This window comes from Lactuca virosa, chromosome 5 (assembly GCF_052849685.1).
Source record: "Lactuca virosa cultivar CGN04683 chromosome 5, Lactuca_virosa_CGN04683_v6, whole genome shotgun sequence".
NCBI lineage: Eukaryota > Viridiplantae > Streptophyta > Magnoliopsida > Asterales > Asteraceae > Lactuca > Lactuca virosa.
The window spans coordinates 417,660,584-417,669,682 of NC_136430.1; the positions used below are offsets into that span (position 1 = coordinate 417,660,584).

The 9,099-nt window shown below is 31.3% G+C and overlaps 1 non-coding gene and 1 pseudogene across 1 annotated transcript; both read right to left on the bottom strand.

Annotated features, from left to right (window-relative positions):
- Positions 1-6,619: 6,619 nt before the first annotated feature.
- On the bottom strand, positions 6,620-7,768 carry LOC145114039 (cyclin-dependent kinase F-4-like; annotated as a pseudogene).
- Positions 7,769-8,674: 906 nt separating this feature from the next.
- Positions 8,675-8,776, bottom strand: LOC145118257 (U6 spliceosomal RNA). Its single transcript, XR_013713217.1, has one exon. It is a non-coding gene; the product is annotated as a U6 spliceosomal RNA (small nuclear RNA).
- Positions 8,777-9,099: the final 323 nt, after the last annotated feature.

Sequence of the window (9,099 nt, forward strand, 5' to 3'; positions counted from 1 at the left end):
TTTGTGAAGACACATGGCACTAGTGAGTCCAAGAAAATATATTTCGAGGGAGCCTGTGAAAATATGGAATATTGCTCAAAGACTATCTACAAGGGTTGGTGAACAAATATGGAGAATATCTGACAAACCACGAGGACGATGCTGGGGTATGGGCTGAAAGCCAACTTCCGAGAAAAGGAGGAAAGAAGAACGGTCATACATAAGGTATAAGAGCATCATATATCAATTTTTTTGTTTCTGGGACACTATCTTCCTAATCAACCCAGTCTACCCAACCATAAAACACACCACAAGAGGTATGTTTTTATGGTGTAGAAGTTAAGTAGTATGTGGTTATTATGGTTAAAAATGATTAAAAACAAAAGTACATTGATATTATGGTTTGAAAGTTAGGTAGTTTGTTTTTAATATTGATTCAATTGATAATAAACAAAAGTACATTGTTATTATGGTTTAGAAGTTAATTAGTATGTTATTATGGATTAAATAAATATTATACAAAAGTACATTGCTATTATGATCTAAATGTTAGTTAGTTTGTTATTAATATTGATTAAATTGATAATAAACAAAAGCACATTGCTATTATGGTTTAAAAGTTAGGCAGTTTGTTGTGATTATGGATTAAATTGATAATGAACAAAAGTACAATGCTATTATGGTTTAAAAGTTGAGTAGTATGTTGTTATTATGGATTAAATTGATAATATACAAATGTGCATTACTATTAAGGTATAAAAGTTAGGTAGCTTGTTGTTAATATGAATTAAAATAATAATAAACAAAAGTACATTGCTATTATAGTTTAAAAGTTAAGTATATTGTTATAATTATAAACTATAATAGATTGTTATAATAAGCTCAAGTACATTGTTATTATGGTTTAAGTATTAAATTGTGTTATGCGTTTTGAGGTTGATATGATACGTGAGGAATTTTCTACAATGCGAAAAATATAAAAATATAAGAACAAATGCTAGAACAAATCACAATGATGGCGATGATGATGAATATGCTCGCAAATCAAGCCCGTGATCCCCCCCCCCCCCCCCCCGGGCAGTCCACCCGAGGATAATGAGTAAGTATTATGGAACAATGGAATTTGTAAACATTTGGTATTGTTTATTTTTATTTTTTTGTTAATTTTTAGTTGGTATGAATTTTGGGACAATGGAATATCGAAATTTGTCAAACTTGGTATTTGGTACACTTTTTGTGTATTTTGAAACTCTAGTTGTATTGTTCTCGTTAGGTTTGTGTTTGAATATGATTATGGGCAACTATTGAATTTGGTTTACTTTGCATATTTGAAAAAAAATGAAAATATATTATATTTTATATTCTTTTATGAATAAAACGATTTTTTCGACGGAATAACGACAAGATATCCGTCGGCAATATAGGTTGTCGGTTTCGTCGGTAAGAAACTCAATGTCAATCAAATTGGTCCCCTCAATAATCCGTAGGAAATCCATTGCTATTTCTCTCTGTAGGTGTTACGTCGGTAATTTACCGATGGAAAAATGTTGTCGGTATGTCGTAGGTATTTCGTAGCTATTCCGTCGGCAGTATTTACCCACGAACTATTACGTTACAACCAATTTTTCAATGGCAGTCCGTCGGTATCCTCTTATTCCGACGTAATAGCGACGGATAATGTCGTTGGTAATTCTCATTTTTCTAGTAGTGATACATACTCTTCCCCATTAGCATTTCATTAGGAGAGCCATTTATCCATATCCTTCCTTGCCTTCAAATTGAGAAACAACTATAATCAACAAAAATCATCAAAGTGATGAAAGGGTTTTGCAACTATATTTTATATCTTAGGGAACGGAGGGTAGGAGAGGAAGCAAAGTAAGAGCCCTAACCTATACCACGAACATGGGGAATGTTTTCCCAGAAAGCGTTCCACCAATTTTAATCGACGCCCCTTTTCTCTACCACCAACTATCGTACAACAACTATGATTGAAGCATTTACAGTGAAATCCAACTCTTATATAGGCAGGACAGTTAATGAAAACGGCTTGATTTCTAGTAGCAATCATGGAATTGTGTAGTGTAGTTCTTGAGTAAAATCGATTTGCAGTTCTTGAAGAAACTGATTATAGAAAGTCGAGTCAGTGGCTGTTGCACGAATGCGTGAAGAAGGAAGAAGTGAGAAACTATAAAACAAAACTTGTAATTATGGAGTTTCAAGGGTTCTTATATTCCACCATCATTAATAAGTGACTGGTACATATTTGTAGACTTCTAATTAGAGTTTTCGAATTATATCTAGATCTGGACATATTTGTAGACTTCTAATTAGATTTTTCGAATTCTATCTAGATCGGTTTATACATAGCATAATATGACGATATTAACGGTGCTTGTACATATTTTTGCCTTGGTTTCATACAAAACAGAAGGTGTGCCTTGTACTTTTGTATGGAATAACTATTATCAATTTGTGCATATTCATAAGGGAGATCAAACTTTTGAAATTTATGATAATGGAGCGCTGCCAATAATTATTCTATTGCACATACATGAGTAGTCCAACGTCCATTTCCATATAAGTGATATTATTGCTAATTTGAAGTATGTGATTTACTTGTAGTATTGTAATTGTATTTTTTTTGTTATTAATATTATTTTTAAAATTAGACCCCGGGCATCTTGAGGTATTGTACATACATGAGTGGGAATCTTGAGGTATTGTACATACATGAGTAGGCCAGCGTCCATCTCCATACAAGTGATGTATTGTTGCTAATTTGAAAGGTATGTGATTTACTTGTAGTATTGAAAAATGTTTTTTTTGTTATTAATATTATTTTTAAAAGTAGACACCGGTCACCATGTACTTTGGACCGGTTCCGACGGTTCCAAGAGTTGTTCCAAAATCTTAAGAATTGATTTAACCGGTTCGGTTCTATAAATATGACCGGATAGTGGCCTATGCTCCCCGGTTATACATTGATGATGGAATATATATATATATATATATATATATATATATATATATATATATATATATATATATATATATATATATATATATTTCCACCATAAAATTCTAAATAATATACGTATACACAAACATCTCCCTATACTAGTAAAAAAGTAGTTCTTTTTGTCATATATCATCATATTAGACCTCTTAATTAATGTGATTCTACTCGTCAATCTATTAATTGTCTATTTTAAATTTATTAGACCTCCTATTTAATGTGATGCTACTTGTCAATATATTTATTCTTCATTTGAAATTTTAAATTTTATATTATTGTTTTCATTAATCCACAAATATAAAATGTCTAGTATATATTGAAAATTAATTTCACATATTTATTTGAATTAACGATTATAATTTTACATAGCTAATAAAAATATCTCTTAATTAATAATTTATTTAAAATAATTGATTAATAATTTTGAATTTTTATATTAAAGTTTAATTAATTTTATAACTGTGGTTCCCACGGGTTATAAACTAGTATGTTACATATTCACATGTAAAAAAATTAATTCGACAAATACAAAATGGAAGAAATAATTAATCAAACATGAAAAATGATTTATCAATTTCTAAATCAGAGAAATGGCTTGTCAATTCATTCAAAACATACGATATCAACCATGCATCTCTAATATTGAATAACAATCAAAAACCAAATCGAATACATACAAATTGATGACATGCTACCTAAGTTGCACGGAAACGGATACGGCAACGGGAAACGGATACAGAACGAGAACGGGAAACGACAAAACTCAAAAATTCAAGATACGGATACGGCAGAGATACCACAATATATATATATATTAGGTGAATGCCCGCGCATTGCGCAGAAACACCTATATAGTTGAAATCTTTACAAATATATGTTTTTTAAATATTACAATAACGTTGTTGTTAAATTTGATATAATAATTCGTATACTAAATTGATATAATATATTGATTATTTTGAATTATATGATAATATATACATCTATTATAACTGTATAATCTCAACCGTCTGAATGACTTCTACCCGCGAGTTACTCATGAATAAAATTAAATATAATATATGACTTACTGTTATTTATAGTTTCTGTTATTGTTAATTAATTTTTTTAAATTTATTTTTTTAACGTTTTAATTTCTATCATTATAATTATATAAAATATCAAACATTTTTTTTTATTTTAAAGGTAACAATATAATCATTTATATAGAGTTATTTTTAACTATTGTTATTGTTATTTTAAGCTACTTATTTGAAAACTTTTAACGGTTGTACAAATATCTTTAAGAACTATTTTAGTTAAATTGATATTATAATTTAGTTTTTGCATTTAGCACTACAATTTATCACTTTTAACTATTCACAAAATATTCATTGGATTTTTTAAGTGGAACTGAAATTTATATTTCAGTTAACACTGTAATGTTATATTTAAATTAATAGTTTAAGTATTTTGTCCAAACTGTTCTAAAGTTGTAGCTTTAAATTGATAATGGTTACATACAACAACATATTAAATCTAATAAATTAAGTATAATATGTTAAAAGTTAAACACATTAATTTATAAGTAGAAGTAAATATATTATTTAATATTGAAATTTAGTTTATTTATGATTACACTTTAGGTTTGATATTTATTTAACCTTATTAACGAAATTATAATCATTATTAGAAGGACACTACAATTTATCACTTTTAACTATTTACAAAATATTATTTGGGTTGTTTAAGTTAAACTAAAATTTATATTTAAGCTGGTCCCGTAATGTTATATTTAAGTTTATAATTTAAATATTTTATACAAATTGTTCAAACGTTGTAGCTTTAAAATGATAATGGTTTACATCCAACAATATATTAAAACTAATAAATTAAGTATAATATGTAAAAAGTTAAAAAAAAACATAACTTTATAAGGAGAAGTAAAGATATTCTTTTAATATTGAAATTTAGTTTATATATTATTACACTTTAGGTTTGATATTTATTTAATCTTATTAACCAACTTATAATCATTATTAGAAAGAAATTGAAAAGTCATGGGAGTTTCAAATGAATGTGGTGAAAGGAAAAATGCATGGGAGTTTCAAATAATTGTGGTGAAAGAAAAAATGTTTCCTTTATAATATAGTATGATATGATGATATGATAAGATATGATATGATGATAGTATGATATATATATATATATATATATATATATATATATATATATATATATATATATATGTATATTGATGTAAAGTGTAAACTCCAAAAATACTAAATCTTTCCAACATCCTCCTGCTCCAACAAGTTTTTCCAGTTTAGTCACATAGTCCCACAATGAAGGTTGGTCTATTGATGTAGTTGATGATCATTATGTTTCTTGAGAAGCCATAATCGATGATGTGATTAGGAATTAGGAGAATCAAGAATGGTGATGAATGATGATCAACGATCCTTGTGAATCGTGATCGACTGATCGTCTTTGATCAAGAAGACATGAGATGACTCACAACAGGAGACTTTGATCGATGAGCGGTTATGGACTTAGGGGAATACCGAATACGTTTTGAGCCTTAAAAACAATAGTCCATTAGCCTTTTTTGGATTTCAGCTTAAAAAGCCCATGTAAACCCTAAAATAAAATAGAAACGGCTAGGAAACTTCACCAAAACTTCAAGGAAACTTTGTCGAAACGTTTCCATGATACCCGATACTTCCAGGAAACGTTTCCATGGCGTTTCTACGGAGTATCCGTTTCCATGGAGTTTCCGAAACGGGAACGGCAACCTTAGAGAAGTTTCCGTGCATCATAGCATGCTACTATTCATACCAACTAAAATTTTCCTTTGATACAAGGCAAATACCCTTTTACTTTCAACATAGGATAACAAGTTATGTTCGTTTGCTGAGCCTCTTTAATTCCTTTGATCCTTTGAAGTTGTCTCTTTTCGGTACCCCTTTTGTTCTTCTCCAACTTATCCATATATACCATCATTAGCTCGTCAATATGCTCCGCATCGCTTTCCAAACCAATGGTGAAACTTTTTGTTCTTGTTTTTTGCTTCATCGGATCCTGCTTCCTCTCTATTTTGAATAAAAATCCGCAATTCTTTGAACCAAGTAATGGATTTTCTGGGAGCATACATACAAAGTTTTTTGAGGGATCTTCTTTTTTGGAACCATAAAATAGATTTTGTGGGAGTAGGCGGATCAAGTTTTCTGAAGAATCTATAGTTTCGGAACCATAAAATGGATTTCTAGAAACATAGGGGACAAGTTTTCTGAGGAAGCTACTGTTTCGGAACCATAAAAAGGATTTTCTGGGAGCTGACGAATCAATTTTTTCGAGGAATCTTCTGTTTCATAACCACAAAATGGATTTTCTGGGAGCTGACCAATCAAGCCTTTCGAGGAATCTTCTGTTTTGGAACCATAAAATGGATTTTCTGGGAGCAAACATATCAAGTTATCTGAGGGATCTTCTATTTCGGCAACACAAAATGGATTTTCTAGGTTCTCCGAGGAATCTTCTGTTTCAGAAGCACAAAATGGATTTTCTGGGAGCAGACGAGTCAAGTTTTCCGAGGAATCTTCTGATTTGGAACCATTTCTGGGAGCAGACATGTCAAGTTTTCTAGGGATCTTCTGTTTTGGAAACACAAAATGGGTTTTCTAGGTCCTCCGAGGAATCTTCTGTTTCAGAACCACAAAATATATTTTCTGGGAGCAGACCAGTCAATTTTTCCGAGGAATCTTCTGTTTCGGAACCGTAGAATTGATTTTCTGGGGGCGGGCATATCAAGTTTTCGGAAGGATCCGAGGAATCTTCTGTTTCAGAACTACAAAATGGATTTTCTGGGAGCAGACTTGTCAAGTTTTTCGAGGAATCTTCTGTTTCGAAACCATAAAATGGATTTCCTTGAAAGGATGGTAGAAGATGGTACCAGGTATTGAAGAAAGGATGATCAAGTGCCTTCATCGCTGTCGGCCTTGCGGATGGACTCCATGAAAGAAGTGTGGCAATCAGATTGAGTGATTCCAGACTTGCAGATGGTAATAGTGAAGAAAGTTGGACGCCAGGAAGCTGTGGGTACTGATAATTGCTATTTACCAGGCTCAACATGCTTTCTGTTGGACTGCCGATCACACTGCAGATTTTATACATTTGATCTCCGTCATTTTTACCAGGAAATAGTCGCCCCCCTCTAAATAGTTCAGCCATGATTACACCCATTGCCCACGTATCAACTGAAGAATCATATTCTTGCCCAAGAAGAACTTCAGGGCTTTATACCAGCGTAACCCAACATTAACAGTGTATGGCTGTTGGTTCGTCTCGCCAACTAGACCAAGATCAGCAATCTTTATTACATCCTTGGAAACAAGAAGGTTCTCTGGTTTGAGGTCACGATGAAAGTAGCTGTTATTGTGCATGTACGCCAGACCTTGAAAGATTTGGAAGCACAAGTTTCTAATGTCATCCTCTGAAAAATTAAGGCTTCTTCCTGCATTTCATACGCTCGTAGAGACTGCATTCCATGTATTCAAACACCAATTACAAACTATCGTATTCTTTGATGATTTCCTTGAGCTTTACGATATTGGGATGATCCATCTGGCGTAGTGCCTTGACTTCTGTCAGGTTCATGCATTCTTTCGTCGAGTTATACTTCATCTTCAGTTGCTTGATCGCAACCACTTCTTCAGTATGTTCATTCAATGCTCCCCAGACAACTCCATATGATCCACTCCCAATTTCCTTCATTATTTGATACTGCTCCATTTTATATATGTAAGACTATCAAGCTTTCTCAAGAAAACACACAAACGTGGTACGCAGAGGAACTCACAGAAACTTTCGCTACCTACACAACTATAAAGAACACATCACCTTAATTATGCTTTCAACTTTCTTGATGAATGACACGAAAGAACATCATGTTTCTGATGAACAGGCATGCATGCTTCACAAATTTTATTATAAAACACAAACGATGGAGGAAGGGGTTAAGGAATTAAAAGAAATAGGGAACGAAGAGAGGTGAAGGGGGTAATTGGGTCGGCAGTGCATTGTGAATGTGAATGAAAGGAGGTTATTATTTATACTACTAGGTACTGAGATTTTCAGATATGCAAGATTTAGGATTTTAAGTTTCCTTAATTATCTTACGGTTATACCTGACTTCATCTTATGACATGCAGGCATGGTTGCTTTTGCTCCAAACAACTTAAAAAATGGCTCCAATCAACTTAAAATTAAGAGCTTTGTATAATTATAATTATATTTTATTTACGAAACTATAATTAAAGTATTACTAACCTTGGCGGCTTGGCCTATCTCCAATACACTAAAGTTTAATTAACAATTAAATTTTTATCCAACTTTTTCTTATAACATCTACATTTCTCTCATGTCTCCAAAATTTAAACATAATGATTATCTTTAAGTTTTAGATATATGATCTGTTTTACATATTAATTATTTTACAAACATCTATATATTTTATAGTAGTACTATATTATATTATTTAAAATCCATATCACAAATAAAATATGTAAAGTATCAATCTAAATAACTTTGAAGTAGTTCTTATTGATTTATATACTCACCTCCATCTCTATAGTATTAAGTAGACCACATTAGGAACTTGTGTTATTGTCTACAGGTACAAAATCACCTATATAGCATATATTTTTGGATCATTTCTCGATTTGTGCATGTCATTTTTGCGAAGAGTCATGTTAATCTTCTCTGTAATGTTCCAATTTTATCAGATGTCCCCGAAAGGATACATAAAAACAAGCATATACATTATGTAACGTTCTAATTTTCAGAATAAAAATTTATTTTTAAACCGACATAAACACTCATTTTCATAAAGGTACGTTCAAAGAAAAACCATTTGTTCATAATTCGAAATCCATAAATTATAGTTATAACGAAATTATCATGGAATCTCCAATCATAAAATTGTTGATGTGTGTGTACAGTAACGCATTCGCATCCCCATGAACTAATAAAGTACCTGAAAAACATTTAATTCACAACTGTAATTACAACTTGTTCTTAATCCTAACAATGTTGTAACCCATTCTCAGGAACATAAAATGGAT